Here is a 21,007-nt window from a genome sequence, read left to right as displayed (position 1 = left end):
AGGAGAGGCCGTGGACTAAGGTCCTGAAAAATCCAGTGAGAAAAGGTGGAGAGCAATTACACCACATTTTCTAGATGAAGAGTGATATATATTATCCTTAAATATTAAGAGGATAGAGAGCTTTCTTTTCTTTTACACTTTGATAAATTGTTAAGATCTGCCAATTTGGGATTCCAGGCAAATAGCTTGCTGCTTGCCCATCTTGCCTACTCTCTATTTGAGCTGAATACTAAAGCTACAAGCCACATTTTTCTTCTGTGAGGAAACAATGTAGGTGGAGGTTTGCTTTTCTCCATACAGAGAGGAACTGAACTGTTGCTATTTCTGTTCCTTATTGTTATATTTTATTCCTCTTTTATAATCTAATTAGATCTCCACCAGGATACATATTTCACTCTTTAGCAAGAGATAAGACATTTTAAGGTAGGACTGGACAAGGACATTCTGTCCTAGGGTCTTCAATTCAATCCATACATTTTACGTTATATCTACTGCGTGAAAGGTACTGTCTGTGCTAATGGCTGCCTATGATATAAACTTACCAGACTCAGAAACTAAATATTTTCTAAAGGGCTTCTACAGGCAAGTGAGAAACAAACTATAACCTTGCTTTTAGAAAGAAGAACATTAAACTGGCTCTAAAAACTACAATCTGTTGACACTGTCACACTTAGCAAATTTGTTCAGAACAGCATGAATAAGCTTAGAAACTCTGCCTGGTGAGTATCCCTCATTATTCTAATGCCTTATTAGGCATTACATTAGCAATCATTTAACCTTGAGTTCTCAGAAATTTTAGTTTCAAATTCTAGTTTAGCAGACTAATAGTATATATTTAGTATGTCATCTCAAATAATTTTGGAAATAGGTGATATATACGAATTCTTGGAGCTGAAATAAAATGTAGAAATTATTTAGCCCAGTCTTCTACTGAATTTAGGAATCCATGCTCAACTATCCTTAGTTGACATGAAGGTTGCGTGGCCTTTCTGTGAGTGCTTTTAGAGATGGGGATCTCACTACCTTTTCAGGTTGATCATTGTGTCAGAATAAAAAACAAGCCCATACATTGAGGTGGTGGAAGTTACTCTTCAGATTCTGACTGCATCTTACGAAGCAGAGAGCACACGACAACAAAGTAGTTTGTCAGACATAAAAAATGTCTTCTTATAATGGAAAAGAAAACCATGTGTTTCTTATTAATAGAATACAAGTTCTAAGAAAAGGTGAATTATAAATGTGCTCAAGAATCAAAAGAAAACATGAGACATTTGGAACAGGGGTAGGTGTTTGTAAACAACACGGACTGTCTGAATAATTATCACTTAGAGGATGTAGTGCCCTAATTCTGATTAGTGGGTTCTGCTAGTTTTCAAGTTTCAGGTCTGTTTTGCTAACTGTTTGCTTGGGGAGCAGAAGGAGGAAGGAGAAGGAGGAGGGAGAGGGGAAAGAAGGAGGAGGAGGAGGGACAGACAGTTCACCTGTTTTCTGCACCATCTCACCCTCTCTTAATTCTTTCTCTTTAGGTTGGCCTTGCCCTACTGAGAAGGGTTATGCTCTACTGATACACAAACCCTGATGGAAACAGTATAACTGATTAATATCTGTGAGGAATGGGATGGAGACAGTGGGATTTTCATGTGAAATGTTATCCATGGGCATGGATAGTCAAGGGAACACTAAGACAGTCCTCAACCACGCACTTCTCAATATCAAAGATGGAGCCAGGGTCTCCAGCTTTAGGCCACTAAAGGCATTTCCAGATTTGCTGGCATGTCCCTTATCTAGGTCCCCCCACCATTCTCTCAATGTTTTTCTTCAGCTCTAGCATGCTTAACATGGAGGAAAACTGCCCAGTTTTATACTATACTCTTTCCATGGTTTATTTCTGGTTCATTATGGTTAAAATAAATGCTCTTTATTTAACCTGAAGTAGAAATATATGGACTCTGTATGTCTTTGGAAAAACATCTTTATTAAAGTGCTCGTTTTGGAGTGGATCTCTAGGGGTAATTTTCATTTTATAAAAAGAACAAATGTAGATTTTATAAACTTTATTTCTTGAGCGGTGTATCTTATTATTCACTTTGTTGAGGACAGAAAATAATTACAAAGCGATTATTGGCTAACAGTAGGCTCATGGGGCAAATATAGCGATAAGATTTAATGTGCTAGATCAGCATTTTTTAATGGCAATATAAAATGAGTTGAATTTTAAGGTGGTCTTTCATTGCTTTGCAAGAGGATATTTTTTGAATGAATAAAAACTTAACTAAAATGTTTTTCTTAAAAATATTAATTTTTTTTCAGAGCCCAGGAAGGCATAGTTAACTTGGTGCTGCTTGGCACAGGCTGAAATGGCAGGCAAGCAGGTCTTCATTCTCATCCCTGCAGCCATGAAAAAGTCACTTAGCAGAATTGTGGAAATGATGTATGTCCCAGGAAAGACATATTTCACAACTGGCACATTCAGAATAAGTTATGAACAAAAAACTTGTATAAATCAAAAGGGAAAAATCAAAATGACCTTCCAGCTATGCTATTATTGTTCTTTTCTATTTTCCCAGATTTATCATTGTTTTTCTTAAAATATGAAATTGATTATTTAAAGTCTCCCAATGATAAAATTTTTTAAAACTCATGATTGTATTTTCATATATTCTTTGTAAAAGGATATTGGCACCAAGATTATTTTTTTTAATGGTGAAACATTATGCAATAAGCACATGAGTCTTTATCAGGCTGTAATTATCTGGATTCTTTTCACCTTCTACCACCCGTCTAAGGATGGAGACAACTGTTTCTTGGGAACATGAAGAAAATAAGTTTAGAAATAAATCTTTCATTCACTTATACAATTGAACAAAAAAGATGCTCCATTTTAGTGACAGTGTGGTATCTGGGGGTCTTTTATGTGCTGCTAGAGGAAGTTTAAATTTGTTAAAAATTTTTTTTGGGAAACCAGTTTGGCAATACAAAGAACTCCAAAAATGTTCATACTCTTTGAACCCACAATCCCATAGAATGTAGCCCAAGGAAATAATTAGAGGTAATCAAAGGCACATACAAAGTTGTTCCTCATAACATTATTTATGAATACAAAAACATTTGAAGCAACATAAATGTTTAACAGTAGGGTAAGACTAAACAAATCTGCAAGATGGAACATTGTACAGCAATTAAAATACTGTATTTTAAAATTGCATCATATTGGAAAATATTTTTGCTATAACATTAAGGAAGAAAGAAATCCTACAAAATATTTAATTGCCAGTGGTAGGATTATTTATGATAGTTATTGAGTCATCAATTTTTTTCTTTTTATCCAACTTTCCTACCATGAACATTATTACTTTTTTACATACAAGCTAGATACATTTACAGTCTAGATAACTCTGAAATGTGACTGGAAAAGCATACGCCAAAATGTTGGATGGTGAGACAAGCCTGATTATTGACTTTTTAATATAACTTTTCTATTTTCCACTCTGCACATGATGCTTTCACAATCAGCCATTACATAGAGTTGTGAGAGAATCATGATATAAAATTGTGTACATATCATGATCTCAGTTTTGTAGTAGAACAACGTATCTGTGCGTATATAAAGGAAAAGAAATTCACTAAGATATGAAAAAAATGAGGTGTACAATCTGAGAATTGTTAAGAACTTTAGACATGACTTTGTCAGGCTCATTTATTTTAGAGATGAGAAAGCTGAGGTAAGAGATGGAAAAACATTCTTCCAAGGGCATATGAGTTAGGAGTGTGCTTGTCCATATAGTGATGCCAGAGTCATCAGCTTGTTTCTGGTCCAACCAAATACAGCTCGAGATTCAGGGCTGAATAAGAGCATATTCTCCTGATTTTAAGTCCCCAAACTCTGAGCACCAAACAACCAAGTGTACAGATTTTAGGTAGCCAGAATCCTTTTGTAAGGAAACTCTGTATGAGTAGTCTTTATTTGTTTAACGTATCTCTTTGTAAGAGTGAAGAATGGAATCCATCTCATAGTAAGGATCTTATAACTAAGAAAATTGGGGGTACTTCAAAGAAAAACAGCTACAGAAAACCATCATGCATAGCTCCCCCAAAGATCAAACTACTGCTGTTTGTTTTGTTGAAGTTGCAAAAGCTAATTTGAATTGGAAGAGGAAGAAGGAGGGAGGGAGAGAAAGGGAGAGATAGGGAGGGAGAGAGAGTCTAGAAGTGGTTTTTAGCCTTAGCTGCACATGAGAATCACCTGGAAAGCTCTAAAAATCCCAATGACCAGGTGGTACCCCAGTCCAATAAGAACAGTCTCTGAGAGTAGGACTCAGGCAATGGTATTTGGTAGTTTTTTAAGGCTCCCCAAGTGATTTTAGAGTGCAACCAAGTTTGAGAACCACCAGTCTAGAAGTTTTTGATAATTTATTTTATTTCTTTGATATCTTGTCCTTTACTTCAAGAGCCTTTAACTAAATGTTAAGTTCTCTCTTTCTTTTAAATTTTTGGGTCCTTTATCAGATATTATAACCAAAGGCATTATTGAGCATATTTACTGTTATTTTTGCTTCCATTTGTTACTTCTCAAGTATTGTCATTGCCATTTTTAACCATCATTCATTTTTTTTTTTTGTGAGGAAGATAGGCCCTAAGCTAACATCTGCCAATCCTCTTCTTTTTTTGCTGAGGAAGACTGGCCCTGGGCTAACATCCATGCCCATCTTCCTCCACTTTATATGGGACGCCGCCACAGCATGGCTTGCCAAGCGGTGCGTCGGTGCGCGCCCGGGATCCGAACCGGTGAACCCTGGGCCGCCGCAGCAGAGCGCGCGCACCCAACAGCTTGGGCCGCTGGGCCGGCCCCAAATCATCATTCATTTTTATTTTCACATATGATATGTGGAACCTGGCTGTTGACAAGTGTTTCTGCTCATTTGCATGGTCACAAGACACTTGACAGTGATTGAGTTTAAGCTACCTTGGTCAATTTACACCTAAAATCAACTCCTTTTGGAGGCAATTAAAAGGGAGTTCTTCAGCTTTTAAAACAGAATACATTTAACTGCATTATAAACAACTGGCAACAGTGTCATTTTTGTTCACATTCTAGATTAAATTCTGTGATGGAAACATATAAATACTGTCCTCTGTCTAACGAAATAAGAAAAAGTCAGACCTTAAACCTTAAAATTTCCTAGAATTCACTTGAATTAGTTCTATTATTTTCTTATTCTAAAAGCATCTTTAACTTAGCCTCTCTTCAAATGTCTAATACTAGTGCAAGAACAAAAGTGCAGAGACTTAAGTGTTAAAACAGCATACAAGCATTTATAACACCCAAATTTAAGTTCTGTAACAATAAGAATGGCACACGGGGCCAGCCCTGTAGCGTAGTGGTTAAGGGTGCGCGCTCCGCTGCTGGCGGCCTGGGTTCGGAACCTGGGCTTGGACTGAGGCACCGCTTGTCAAGCCATGCTGTGGCGGCGTCCCATATAAAGTAGAGGAAGATGGGCACAGATGTTAGCCCAGGGCCTGTCTTCCTCAGGAAAAAGAGGAGGATTGGCATCGATGTTAGCTCAGGGCTAATTTTCCTCACACACACACACAAAAAAAATGGCATACAGAAAAATGAAGATAGGAGTTGCCACAGGATTCTAAATGCCAACTGAAGATGCATTTTCCAAGTTTCCCTTCATTTGTTATGAAAAATATCTTTAGGTGCCCTGGACTACTATAAGAAGCAGCCCACGTTAGGTGAGTAGAGGACAATCATTGTCAAATAAACTTGGGGGGGGCAATACAATTGGGGGGGAATGCAAGTGGGGGCAATACAAGTGGGGGGCAATGCAAGTGGGGGGAATGCAAGTGGTAGAACAATTGTTTCAGGAAACACCTAATTTCAGTCTGCAGTGTCATGGGAACTTCGGATGGGCTGAGCTTGGAAATTTGTTTCTTTTTGCATTTCCAGTAGACATTCAACATCTTGGTCAAACTTTGAGGACAATACTTGCTGCTAGCTTCCAATGTGCATTTACAATTGCATCTGAAGTCTGATGATAATGTGTAACATAAAACAAAAAACAGAAAAAAATAAAGCATTACAATGTGAGTGATGTAGTTATTTTTCTCATATGTGTAAATTTAAGTGTTGTGGGAGATTAAAGTACTCAAGTTTCACTGTTTTAGTAGAGTTTTTAAAGATTGAATTTAAAGAACTATCATTGAGAAGAAAATACCATAATATTTCAGATAGAATACTTTATTTTGCAGGACTCATAATCTAGAAAGAATTCTTACAGTCTAACAAATAATTTCTCATCAAAATCAGGAAGCATTTCATGTGAAACATGTAAATGTTTAATAAACCAAAAGGATAACAGCATTTTTAAAAAGGAAAAGATCTTGTGTGTTTGTGTGTGTGTGTGTGTGCGTGTATATGATTATTAATCTATGTCTCCTTAGTTCTCATTTCCAACTATTTTATTAGACTGGTTATATCGATTATGTTCACACTTTCCCAAACTGCCAGACTGTAACAAATCATCATAATATGTCACATTGAATAAGGCAATGAATTGTCTGATGTACACACAAGGCATTTGTATAAGTAATAAACCATATACAAACTGTATATGTAGAAACCATACACCTCTGCATTGTTTTTGCAAATAGTGATAATATAGAATAAATTGCCTTTGAAATCTATTTTTTGGTCCAATACCACAACATATGTACCTACACATTTACTACTTTCATATTAATATTGGAAAATATTTTCCGAACTGATAGCTTTGTACATTATTTAAACAATCAACGAACTATATTATAATTTACTTGGGAAAAAAAGTAGACATTGTTCTGATGAGAAAGATGAAGCAATTGCTCTATCAGCTTATGCCTAAGCCTATATGGTAAGAATCATGGAAATCATTCTTTTCATTTAACCAATTGACACACAGATGAAAGTAAAGCAGATAAACACCACCAATAAGGAATTGGTCATGAAGATAAAGCTAGGAAAATCACAGTTGGGAAGCTAAGCATTTCTGTTCACTATTGTTCCTCTTTCTGTCACTATTCCATGGTTTTACCACTACAATCAGTTTTCTGAGAGTAGAGATTAAGAGTGAAATGATATCATAGAAAAGGAAAAGTAAAAATATTCTAGATGAAAAATGCAACCAGGAAATCCATATAATTGTGTTCGGAGTACAAGTATCTGATTTTGAGGAAGACTAGGCTAGCAGATCATATTGTTGACAAATCCTGGTTTATTTTTAATAGTATAATTGGTTTCATTTAGCCAGATGTTTAGGTGATGTATATTGTGGAAGACGGTTCATTGAGAAAGAGTTATGGGGCTTTTAAAGAGAAGACAGATGTTGAACATGCAAAAGGACCCTAAGGAGTAATTTCTTGTCATGATGCCTTACGTAAAATAAAAAACCTAAACCTAAATTGTTTCCTGTCTGTTTTTCTAGGATAGAGTGAGAGAAGCGTGTAAAGCTAGGTTGTCCTCAATCCAGCAACTGATTCCAAGAAGAGCCAGGCTGCCTTACTCTTTGCCTTTTTCTTTCTCTCCTTCCCTCCCTCCCTCCCTCTCTCCCACAAACCCATATTACAAGGCACGGACCCTGAAGAACCGTGTCCAAGTTGAGCCAAGATTCTCTCCATATTACTTTTTCTGATTTCGGTTTTAATTCATTCGTTAAACCTAACAATGTTTTCTTTCTAAATCCTTTTCTCTCTTTTATTAATACTTCAGCTTCTCTCTTCAATTCAAAGCTGTAATCTAAGTAGATTTATTAGTCACAAATAAAGGCTAAATATCTTAAATGCTGAGCTAGGAAAAGATGTTTGGGGACACAGAGTCCATATATCAATAATATCATAAATATCTGAATGTGGGTGGCAATGGAGAGGAACATATAAGCTCTGTTTTGGTGAAGCTGTTAGGTGGGGTGTAGGTCTGGGTGCTGGATGAATGGAAGGAATAGTCACAGAAATGGTACGGAGAGAGAGAAATGAGCAGTGTGGTAGAAAGTCCTTAGAATTGACAAAATTATGGTAGTATTTGTATCACAGTGGCACTTTTATCTTACAAACCTTTTTAACATTACTAACACAGACATAGTTAAGAAATACCAACTGTTTATACCACTTTGGATATTAGCCAGGAAAGGAAAAGTTATAGTTAGTGAAAGGAAAAGTTACAGTTAGTTTTAAGGATAGGACTGGTGTTGTTATATTTGCGAAAGAAATGCTGCTTAGTGATTGGAATTTCAAGAAATCTGAAGATGAAGGTAACACTGGGAAGAAATTATAACAGAATAAAACTATAATAAATAAAGAATGTCTGAATCCTTAATTGAGAAGTATCTTTAGTGAGAAAGGTAATATGTTATTTATACATAGATATAGAACAGGATATCATGACATTTAGTAAAAATTAATTGCTTTTGAGAAAGAAAAATGAAAAGATTACACAAAGATTATCTGAAATAGAAAAATTAAAGAAAAGGGGGAAACTCAAATATCACCAGAATTCAATTGTCAAAATTCCCAAACATCTAATGTCCTTATATTATGCAGATATTCTGAAATGATATTCTAATAAACACAAATTATATACAAAATAGTAAGAGGTAGGAGGAACATCAATTAAAACAAGTATTTACACAAAGAGGGAGACTGACACTTCTCTAAATATCCTTAATATATTACCTAACAGAGACAATTCTTGGAGTGTTTGTCTTTTTTCAACCATCGTTAGCATTTATCAAATAAAAATCAATCTCCATCTGAAAGGTCCCCTGTCTCCATTATAGCTCAATCAACCTGTCACTCCTGCAGCCTTGTGCAGGCTGCTGTCCAATTACAAATCAACCTCAACTGTCCTCTATCTTAGAATCTCAATTTATAAACAAAAGTTTATGAAATCATCTTGGAGAGATATTACACTCTGTTTTACTGGAAAGATCATTTAAGCTAAAAATATTTTTTTTTTCTGTTCTCCAAACTAGATTTTCTTTAAGTAACACTTGCTGGGTATATAGTTGGCAAACATAGGGAAATTTTCCCTTATGATGATAATTTGCATTTATTGATGCAAAGCCAGTTTTGTTTTTTAAAATGATGATTGTATTTCTTTTTGGTGATGCAAGGAGCACTGTGTGTGTGTGTGGTGGAGGGGGGAGCAGACAGGCTTATAAACAGGCAGAAGACCAAAGTTTTCTTTAACCTGACTTCTCAATTTTGATTTGTACTAATAATAACATCTCCAAAATGAGATAAATAATTTGGGATATTAAGTTTTATTTATAAATGAGGGGATGCAATCAGGAAATAACTACATAAATAATTTTTAGAGGCAACAATTAACAATTAGAAATTATATTGTTAGGAATACAGCACTGGAGGGTGTTTTGCTTCTCTTATCATAAATCAAGGAACTAGATTAGTCAAGGAATCAGGTCTGGAATCACAGCATCTACTTATTTGTAAATTCTTTAGTAACACTGTGGTTAAAGAAGATGCCAACTAGAACGTACAATGTGGTCACCTCAGAAATATCTTCATATAGAAGGAATGAGCATAGGACGAGTAAATTGAAAAGTAAATGTACTTATGAATGCAAAATTCCTCCTGGGTCAACCTGAAATCAGAACTACGCCCAAAGTTAGCATTTTACTTTTTACTCTACTCCTGTTTGCTTACCTTTCCATCTGCTGGCGGTGCTAGCGAGAAATAGGGTGACTGGAAGTGAAAGATGCATTCACTCATTCAGCCAAAGTTATTGAGCATTTATCTAGGAAGTGCCAGGGGAAACACAAATTAAACAAAAAAAACAGGCATGCTCTGCTTTTATGGAGTAGATGAATAATCAATTCCAAAATACCAAATAATTCATCCCTATCATAGCAAACACTTATTTAGCACTTTCTAAATTAACTCATTTTATCCTCATAAGAACTCTAAGAGGTAGATCCTCTTACTACCTCCATTTTATTGATAAGGGGATTGAAGATAAAGACAAGTTTCATAACTTCCTAAAGGTAGGAAATCAAAGAATGTGAGAGACCAGGCAGCCTGGCCCAGAATCCATATGTTAATCCACCTCTCAACACTAATTCTAGGTATTCTAACCCTGATCATTAATTGTACTTTAAAGCAATATTTCCACTATCTTAAGTAACTCTTTTGAAAGTCCTGGGGTTTGATTTTAATAAAACCTTTGCCCTAAAGTAAGATACAAATGTGTTTTAAAAGAAATTGTAATCCCTTAATTTCTCATTCATTTATAGTCATTTGAATTATCTGAAGTTCAATAAGACTTTTTTCTTGATTAGTCTTTTATCCCAATAATGAGAAGGCACATTTTGCTAAGCATAAATAGGAATCTGGTCAGTCTCATTAGAAAATCAGTAGTTCTAGAGTCAAATGATTTTTAATTCACCACAAAGTACCTACGGAGGTTTAGGCCTGACATTTTTAGTTTAATATACAGCAGTCTTCATGCAAACCCACTGAATTTCTACATTATTATTCTTCAGGGTTAGAAAAGGGTTTATTCGCCTCCTGCCTCAAAGTCATTAAACTTAGTTCATCCACTTATGTTGAGAAAAGGCTTATGTAAATGTTCCTGGATATTTTTGTAGTGCTTTAAGTTGGAAACTGATTTGTGTCAACCATTTTTCTTGTATGTCTATTACCAAGAGCATACATAAGGAAGTGCTAAATTAATCCTTTATGCATATATTGATTAAATTCAAGAGCACTACACACATCACTGATGCAATATACATAACCAGAAAGATGAAATAAATGAGTGCATACCTGGTTTGATAATACAGATTGTGATCTTATCTGCAAATATCTAATTTTATTCATTCCCTAAGCATTGGTTTTCTTTACTGGCATGAAGGCATGCATGATGTTGGTGCGCAAGATTTAAAATCTGCAACCAGCTTTGCAAGCAAAAATATAAATCTTAATGAAAGTGTTATACTGCATAATTATCACGTCAGAAAGCAATTATAAGCAATGCTTTATCCTGAGAGGAGAAAAGCATTTACTCATTTTAGATATTTGTGTTTCTCTGAAAATATTTGCACATAAAGTCAAGTGCTGGCGGAAGTTTATGGGACATTTTCACCTTGGTAGCTGAAATTCTGTAGTGCTCTACCATATTGCTCTTTGAAATAGAGAACTGTAGTTCAAGCTTTGTAGGTGCAGCTGAAAGGAAACCAACTTCTGAGTTCTGAATTGTGGCAAATTTATTTTCTTCTCAGATCCTCAGCTATTTTTCAGATGAAAGATACATGGATTTCAAAACAATGATTATACCCGAGGCACTCATTTGTATCAAGTGGAGGGAGCGATATAACAAATATAAACTGAATAACATTTCTATTGAAATTTTGGATTACTAGGGAATTATACTAAGTACATACAATTATATATGGCTGTTCACAGATGGGGTAGCTAGAGCCGAGTATGGTTATATTTACTATAGAGTCTTTATAAAGGAGAATGCTCATGTTCTATGCAAAAGCATAGCAATCATTGCGATTGCTGAAGAGATAATAAAAGTGTTGGTTCCAATGGTCTCTGAACATAGACAAGCACAAGAGGAGCAAGAGCATGGGGATTCTTTCACAGGATTTTTTTTTTCCTTCACAGAAATAAGTCTGATAATAGATGATTTGATAAAAAATTGTTTCTTATTTTTAAAAACGCAAAACAGGTTTATATAAAACGAAATGTTTGGTGTTTTTTAATGTATGATTAGGAAAGCATAATCATAAACTTTATAAATGAGCCAGCAACTTAGCCCATTGCTAGAGGTTTAGGCATAAATGTAAATATATTTAAATTTATTTGTACAAAGTTCTCTCTGAAAATCATGTGTGAAGAAAGATGAATAACTTAAACATTAAGAAAAAGCAATGTCTTAACAACAATGAAAGCAAAAGAAAATATATGGGAATGATATTTGGAAACCATAATTATAAATATATATGTATTCTGTTCTGTTATGCTGATTTGTTGGATTTCTTTGAGCCTCAATGAGTCTTAGAAAATAGCAATGGAAATTCTCGCTAAAGAGGTGAAACAAATATTTTAAAAGATGTATTAATATCTAGACTATTCTCCCTCAAGTAATTTAGAATATCCCTCAAGTAATTTAGAATAACGGTGAAAGCAATGTCTCTTTTCTTAATTAATTCTTCCTTTCCCCTTAATCCACGCATTGCTCTACTATTTCAGAGTAGAAGAATATAAATGTCAAAGTGGCACCCTCAAAATACTCATGTCAGTAAGAGAAAAAAAATTATAAGTTCCTGAGCAAGCACATCTTTTTTCAGTACTAGAAGTTCCCAGGGGCTCTTTCTATCCATGACAACCCTCAGCTATCCCCGTGGACAGGTGTTATGGTCTGCGAGCCCTCAATATTAAGTCCCTTAAGTTTGCTTTGATGAGTAGGATGGCTTGTACACTCAGGAATTAGTGAATAATTGTGTAATCTTTGTGTTAAATTACTAGAAAACTGACTAATCATTCTCACAGTGACAGAACTTCTAAAAGTTAAAATATTTGTCAACAGTTCAGACTTTGATATCTTAAGTTTAAAACAGAAGCAGAGTCTTGCAAATTCCTTCTCAGGTATTCTGCAAGGATATAGAGTTCTATTTTTTATCATTCAAAGAAAGAATACTGTAGGAAGAGAATCCCAAGCCTCTTTTTTCCTGACTTAACAGACATGCACTTCATTTTAAAAATTGTGGAATCTGAGAAACCCTCATTCTTGTCCAGAGAATGGTTTGTGACTTCACACCCATGCAGAATGATTCTTCGAAACAGAATTATCTAAACCAACTGTGTTAGTACTTACTGGATCCTAATGAGGCTTTTCACAGAAAACCTGTTAACACAACTATATTATGGACTGATAATTTTATCTATTGGATGGATATCCCATATGGCCTTGTTACAATGCTAGAATGATGATTTTTACTATGTCTTATTCCCTCTCTTTTCTGTGATGGACAGACTCTAAGTGTTACATAAGATTCACAAGGCAAGGATGCCTTTGAAAATATCCTACATTTCCTGCTTAAATTCAGATTAGCAACCATTGTCAGACGTAAAAAAATTTGTTCTTATAAATTAAAATAATTTAACATGCATGAGAATGTCATAAGCTTCAATTGGAAAAGCATTTTTTTTTTTTAAAGATTTTATTTATTTATTTTTCCCCCAAAGCCCCAGTACATAGTTGTCTGTCATAGCTGCACATCCTTCTAGTTGCTGTATGTGGGACGCGGCCTCAGCATGGCTGGAGGAGTGGTGCCTCGGTGCACACCCAGGATCCGAACCCGGGCCGCCGGCAGCGAAGCGCACGCACTTAACCGCTAAGCCACGGGGCCGGCCCTGGAAAAGCATTTTAAAGAGTATTTAGTACAATCTCCTCACCCAGATACAGACCTTGAGGTCCACAGTGATGAGGTGCCTTGTCCAAGGTCACAGAAGTAGTGGCAGAGGTGATCTCCTCATGTCCAGTGCAGGTCTTTCCACTCCACTTTTTAATACAATGACAGTAATAGGATAACAGTCGCATGAAAACAATATTATCTTTGCCTATTCTGCGGGTACCTATTCCTAATATATAGACTCCTACTTAAAATGTAAGAGAAATATATTATTTATATTATTAGAACTTAAATTAAGTATGAGTGAATACAAATTTTGAAAATGAGAGCCTCACTCCCCTTACAAGTATCTACAGATGTTACTCCACATGAACAGGCATGTTCAGCAATATATTCAGTATGATTAAAAAACACAGTGCCTTCTGTAAGAAAATAAGAACGAAGCTTGGCACATTTTGTAAAGAGGATTCTAAAGAGTGAACTGATTAAAACCTGCATCCGAATCATTTGAGGTTCTTATTAAAATGCAAATTCCTCAGCCCTCAACCAGAGTACCGAATCAGAATTTCTAGCTGTGGGAACATTAATTATATATTTTATTATAAATCCTAGGTAATAATTAGGCACAGAAAAATTGAGAATCAGATATTTAAGGCTTATATAAAGATTACATAAAAATTATTAGAGTCAATTCTTGACATTTCTTGTACTTTACAAATACACATTTGTTCCCTTGATTTTTGTATATGTTTTCCTGGAATGCATGTAAAACATCCAACCCACATTAATTCTATGGAGAAAACCCCAAAGACTTTAATTTTGATGTTTTTGAGGTTAAGTCTAATTCTATTACACTCTATTAAGAACTGTATTGCAGAAGCATATGTATTTATGTTCTTGGTGAGTAATATCTTTATTAATCAAACAGCTCTAATTTATTGAGGCAAACTCTTAGTAACTAGTCATTAATTCCTTGGCTACTATTGTGGTTTTCTCCAGGGAATCCTTTGACTGACGGGCTCTCAAAATGTGGATGAGAGAGCCCAGATCTGCAACATGGAGCTCTGAAGAAGAAGAATATAGTGTGCTGTCTCAAGCTGCTCATAAAAGCTGCTGTATGTGTCCATGGTAGGAATTTCAAAAGGAACCATTAACAACAAAATTTACAACAATATAGCATATATTATATATTTGCCTTATTGTTATTAATGGATACTAGCTTAATTATCTCTTCAGTTCTTTTCAGTAATCCTGTGCTTTTATGGACGAGAAAACAGAGGCTTGCAGCAGAAAGTTATTTGTTTAAATGTTTTTTGTTTCTTATGTATAGAAATGAGGTTTTTTCCTCATTCATTTATTCATTTATTTTTTCCACTAGGATGTTCCTAAAGTAAAGAAGATGCACTCTTTATCCCTAGGTAGCTTCAAGTAGAAACATAAATATATAAACAGGCGATTTCAATGCAGTTTTATAAACGTTGCAAAGGGGCTTCAAGGGGAACTTTTATATAAGAGATACCTAACTTGGCTTTGGAGCATTGCAGGGGGGATCTTAAACCGAGGACATCTAGATGGACAAATTAAAGAGTAGAAGTTAGCCAGGTAAAGAAGTGGGCAAGATAGAGTTAGGGTATTCCAGGCAGAGAGAACAGTTTCTGCAAAAGCTTGCAAGTAGGAATGTGCCTGCAGTATTCAAAACACTGCAGGTATTCACTTTGGCTTGAATATAGAGGTAGAGAACAGGAGTTAGATCATTAAGGATTTTGTAGTCATATTGAGGAATTTGGGCTTCAGTCTGTTGGTGATCAGGACACTGAAGACATTACATTTACATTTTAGAATGATCCCTATGTGTGTGGAGAATGGATTAGGAAGGAGCAAAATTGAAGGCAGTGTGACCAGTGTGAAGGGTTAAAAAAATGATAACTCAAATCTAGGTAGGGACAGAGGAACAAGAGATGATAGATAGGCTTAACATATAGAAAGGGATTAGGACTGAAAGGATTTAGTGATTGACGTGGGTGATGGGGAAATAAAGACTACAGAATGGTATCTCATGCTGGGCAATTAAGTGAACAGTGTTGTAATCTTAGATAAGGAAGACAGGAAGAAAGACTTTTATGGTAAAAGAAAAGCCCTTCACTACTTCAATATTTTTCTTCTAAATTATTCTTGAACTTACTAAGTGCATATTCTTCCTAACAGTGGAAAGAGAGGAAGTTTAATTACATTTCTAAGGGTGATACAGCTGTAACACATCATAGCATTCTTCAGCCAGTCTTTATCGAGTTCATGGAGCTAGATGGGCAGTCTTGTTCTTTCTTTATCACACCATGAGTATCCTTACAGAATTTTCAACTCTTAAGTGACAGTATTTTCTCATACAGAAGAATTCTTTGATTATGAGGGAAGATAACTATATAGAGCTTTCCTCTAACAGACATGCCAAGGTTCTATTTTAGAAGAAACATTTGTAATATCAGAACCTCTAATTATGGTAAACAATAAATGGCTTAATCAGGGTCTAAGATAAACCAAATTTCTTATTACCTGACATTTCAAATTCAAATTTGTTTGTACTGCAAACAGGCTGAATATTCTTCCTGAACATTAGTATAGCTTCCAAATACCTTTTCACAAAGATACTGTATCTCATAGAATCTATTAACAGCAAATAATTTTTTCATTATCTTGTAGTAATATGACATATTTACTTTTGCTCACCAAATAATTTCTGATTGTATCCATATTTGATCTTTACTGATCTTGAAAGTAAAGGGCAGTGCCTGGTGTTATGTTCATTTACTAAAATATATTTGAGTTTTATTTTATGGAATTAGTCTTAGAGTTTGCAATCCTTTTTTTTTAATGTCTCAAATGATGACAAATAATTGTCCTTTAAGAGACTATCTTATTTTTGAATGTAATTAAGAGCCTGTTATTTAAAAGTGGGAGAACAACTTGATTAAGTCTCTTTTATATAAAAATCAAGATGTTACTATCTTGGAAAAAATCTTGTTTTGCTTCCCCCACCCCCAACAATTTCTCCAATTCACAATAAATTTTCATCAACAAGGAGTCCATCTCATCACTAATTCCTGATCACCTCACATTCATGGTTCAACGTACCACACAATGGCTTTTTACTCTACTGCTCGAATATCTCCTTATCAATTTCAGCAGACACATTTTAGTTCTTCAATTCCTTGACTTATCTTTGAAGCTGACACCATGGGACATGCCCTCATCCTTGAATTGCTTTTAACACAATAGCCTCATGTTTTATTACTTTTTCTCTCTGACTTTTCCGTCTCAATCACTTTTGCTGGTTTATTTTCTTCTGTATTTCCTTAAATGTGGGTGTTTATACTTCAGAAAACCTCACTTATCACTCAGTATACTCTCTCTGAGCAGACTTGGCCACGCCCATATTTTCAGCTGCTACCTTTGTATTGATGACTCCCAAAGAGATGTCTGCAGCCCTGACCAATATGTAAAAATGCTTGACTCCATAACAGATCCCTGAATCTGTCCAAATAAAGAAATTGACCATCTTTCTCCCTTCCTCATAAACCTATTTGTACTTCTTTACCTCCAATTTACTTTAGAAATACTTCCATCTGCTTACCCACTCAAGCCATCAGAACTATTCTATAAAAGCCACATAGATCAGGGTTTAAGAATGTGGGCACTATAGCTGAACTGCTGGGGTTCGTATCCCAGCTCTGTGACTTTGGGAAAGTAGTTCAACCTTTCTGGGTCTCAGTTTCCTCATCTGTAAAGTAAAGACGAGACTAGTCATACTTAACAGTGTTGGTTTGAGGTTTAGTTTTCATAAATGCTTAGAACAGTGCCTGATACAGTATATGTAGGTTATTATTAACCTTCACGCTCTCCTCCTTCTCTTGTATGCCTTGAATCCAATCAATCTTCCAATTTTATGAATCATATTTCCTACTCACCTCTCCTTTTGTCCATTTTCACTTCTACTGCTGTCTTTGAGAACAAGAACATGGTGGCTCTTATCTCTTTATTTACAGTGCCCAATGCATAGTAGGCTCTCAGTCACTGTTAAGTAATAGCTAAATTAATGTATAAATGTTACAAAATCTGGCTCTGAAGAGGGGAATCCAAAACTCTTTTTGGCAATCACTGGAATGTTTGTATATCCTCTTAAGGTAATTGTTTATAAAGACTGATCATTTGGACACAAACATACTGGTGTATTTCTTAATCAGTCTTACTGTTATGAAGCTGCTGTGACATGACAGCACTAATAGCTAGCTTACAGGGCTAACCAACATCTAGCGTAACAATTGAACATTTTGCTCCCTACTATTTTTGTAGCATTGGGCAAGTCACATATAGCTTCTCTGAGTTCCATTTCCTTCTCCTCTAAAATTAGTACGTTGGACTAGAATTATCTCAATGCTCCTTTAACATTTGTGATTTCAATAGATTTGAGCAATTATTCAACATTTGAAATATGAGACACTGAGAGAAACACATCATGTAGAAAATTTCAGGCAGGGGGATATTAAACTAATGACCTTGATTTCTCAACCTGTTGCTTAGTTCAATGAGACAGGCTGGTAGATAGGATTTTCTAAAAGTCAGCTTTTTAAATTTAATTCTGCACAATTTCCCCTCTCTTAGCATTCATTTGCATCTATTTCAAACACCAAATCGTTCTTTCCAAAAAGTGCAAAAGATTTTAGCTAAAGCTGGTTACCACATTAAAATTTTGACCTTGAGCCCAGAAAGGGCTCTATAGAAACTGAATCCCTATCATTTAAAATGATATTGGCTTTTAAAAATGACTAGTTCCAACATTTTATTATCATTTTCCCCTGATTATTGGATTGGAGGTTTTTTAAAGGCAAAATATTTTAAATCAAATTTGATTCATCATTCCACTTCAAGTAGCAAGTCTTTTAATGTAGTCTTTTAAAACTACTGAATACCTAAAATTTCTTCTGCTGATTAATCTATGGCAAGCTTTCGTTTAATAAAAACGGACTGCAAAAATGATTTCTGGGACTTGGGAAAAAGATTTTCTTATGGAAACCAGCAGTGTTTATAACATTGTTGAATTATTTATGAGTCAGCCATATTAATGCTAAATTTTAACTGAGAATGACCCAACAATTTTGGCCCACATGCACTATTTGCTTAAAATTATTATTTTATGAAACACAGTCACGTTATGATTTCAGTAGAGAAATAAGAAAGTCATTCCAGTTCTATCACAGTCCATAGAAAGTTGTTTTGAATGCAACATTAAATCATTTATTTTATGTTAGTGTTGTCCTTCATCTGAGAACTTTCTGCTCCAAAGGACTGTGGATATTTCACAATACGTTCTTACGAGATCAGTTATTATTTACTAAGGCTTTGATTAATCTTCTGATGGATATCATTAGAAAATTAATTCATGAACTCATATTTCATGTGGAAGATTAGCATATCGAGTTTCAAAAGACCACAATTAACTAAACCAAATGCTAGCATAGGGCAGCTCACTCTATCACAGACTGGATTCCATGGCATGCTCCGAAGCACAAGCTATCTCACGGGAATAATTGTCCAACAGAGTCTCAATTTCAAACATGTTATGCCACTTTCTCATGAGTATACTTTGTTGTTCCTATCAGATCATTTGTCTAATTTTTTTTCATTTAGAAAATATTGCCATAACTGGATGCAAAATAATAAAATGGTAGCCCCTAGAGTAAATCTTATCTTTAAGTGTAGTGGCTAATAAGTATCTTTGAGTCCCTGGTTTTCTCCTTTCTACCTGTGTGATCTTGAGAAGATTCTCTAATCTGCCTAAGCCTTTGTGTTCTCATCTGTGGAATGGGAGGAGTACTCTCCAGGAGCAATGCTGACCACTGGGGATTGTTTGTCAGATCAAAAGTGAGATGGTCTGTGCACAATGCCTGGCAAATAGGAAGTACTCAGCTAATTCTAGCTATTATCAGTAGTAGTAATATGGTTATCATCATGAAATGGAATTCAAAAAATTATTAGAAAAGACGTAACTTTGCTTATGGTAGCACTAGGACTACCACTTCATTTAGGAATAAAGTTATGCACTGAAGGATAAGCTTATTCTCATATAAAGAGTGACTCAACTTCTGAAGGATGTATTAATGTTGTCAATTTTTTTAACCAGTATTTAGGTCTTCATGTCAATAATGCAAAGAAAAAAAAATGTATTTACTCTGTAAACTCTGGCTATATCATTTGTCAATCATTTATCTATTCAGATAATGTATAAACCAAAGGGTCCTGGCATGATATTTTGTACTATCTACCTCCTTTTATACTATTGTGTCCTATTGGATGCAATGATTTCCTAGATATTTGCGTTTGCTTCTCACCAGACTAGGCTGAGTCTACATAGACAAAGGAAGTAGATATTTCGAAGAAACAATTACAAAAAAATAGAAATTTAAGGCCCAAATTATCCTGCAAATAAAGGACAAATTCATCAGCTCCCCACTTGAAAAGCTCAGGGAGCAGCTGACTCAATCTGTTTCACCATAGGACATAGACCATTATTTTCAATGAAAGAATCATTCAAGCGAAGATACTATAAGAAATAGAGTGGCTAATTAGTTGTCCACATATATCCTATAGATCTCATTTAGTTCTTCTTAGAATCTTAAGTTGGGCACAGATAGATAAAATTAATTTAATTCTGAACTGAAAATAAGGTGTTAATCTCCCCCTCCATCTCTGGGGGTGAACAGTTAGGGTGAGGATGTGACTGTGTGTAGGAGGAATAGGTTTTCAGAGTTGTTATTGTCACCAAGTATGCTATAATTTAAGGGTGTGATGGTTGTCCTTCTCTGACTGTCTTATCCCAGTACCTATGATTGCAACGCCTCTCCTTTTGTGATTCATCAGGGCCATTTATATTCTCTCCCCTGCACAGTTTTCTAGTTACTTTTATTATTTAAGCCTGGAATAAAATCCTACCTTATAAGAATCAGATCATAATTTTTTGGAGGTGTAAAAAAATTATGTTGTTGAGTTCCAAACTATATGAAAACATAATTAAACATGCCATGAAAATCTATATGATAATTTTCTAAAGGCCTCTGAATATTTTGTAGAGGTATGGAAAAAATATTAATAATAAAGGCATCAGAGGGAAACATTTAGTAAAAATTTAAGAGGTCTATATTGTTATTTTTCTCAGCCAGGTTGCAGGAAGTTAGCCAATTCGGGCAACTGCAAATATTCAGATCTTATATTTCTTCAGGAGTTTGGTATTTAAAAACCACCAAAAAGGAATTATTCTTTTTTAATTGTTCACTATTTCTTTGGTGCCTCTACAACTGCCACATAAACTAGGATTAGGCTGGGTGTTGACATGAAATTTAATGCAAAGGATTTTTACTGAGCACTTATTAAGTGTTAATATTCTGTGAGTTGGAATTCAGGAATAATAGAAAACAAGGTCCTGAACCTCTCTAAGAGCTTAGGCTGTAGGTGAAGAGACATGCAAATCAGTTAAAAATACAGATGTGCTTTAGTAGGAAAGTTGTATGTTATTAGTATAGTAAGTAGGTTGATAGTCA

Source organism: Ceratotherium simum, chromosome 1 (genome assembly GCF_057802395.1).
Source record: "Ceratotherium simum simum isolate JZ-2026a chromosome 1, ASM5780239v1, whole genome shotgun sequence".
NCBI lineage: Eukaryota > Metazoa > Chordata > Mammalia > Perissodactyla > Rhinocerotidae > Ceratotherium > Ceratotherium simum.
This window is presented reverse-complemented; position numbering follows the sequence as displayed.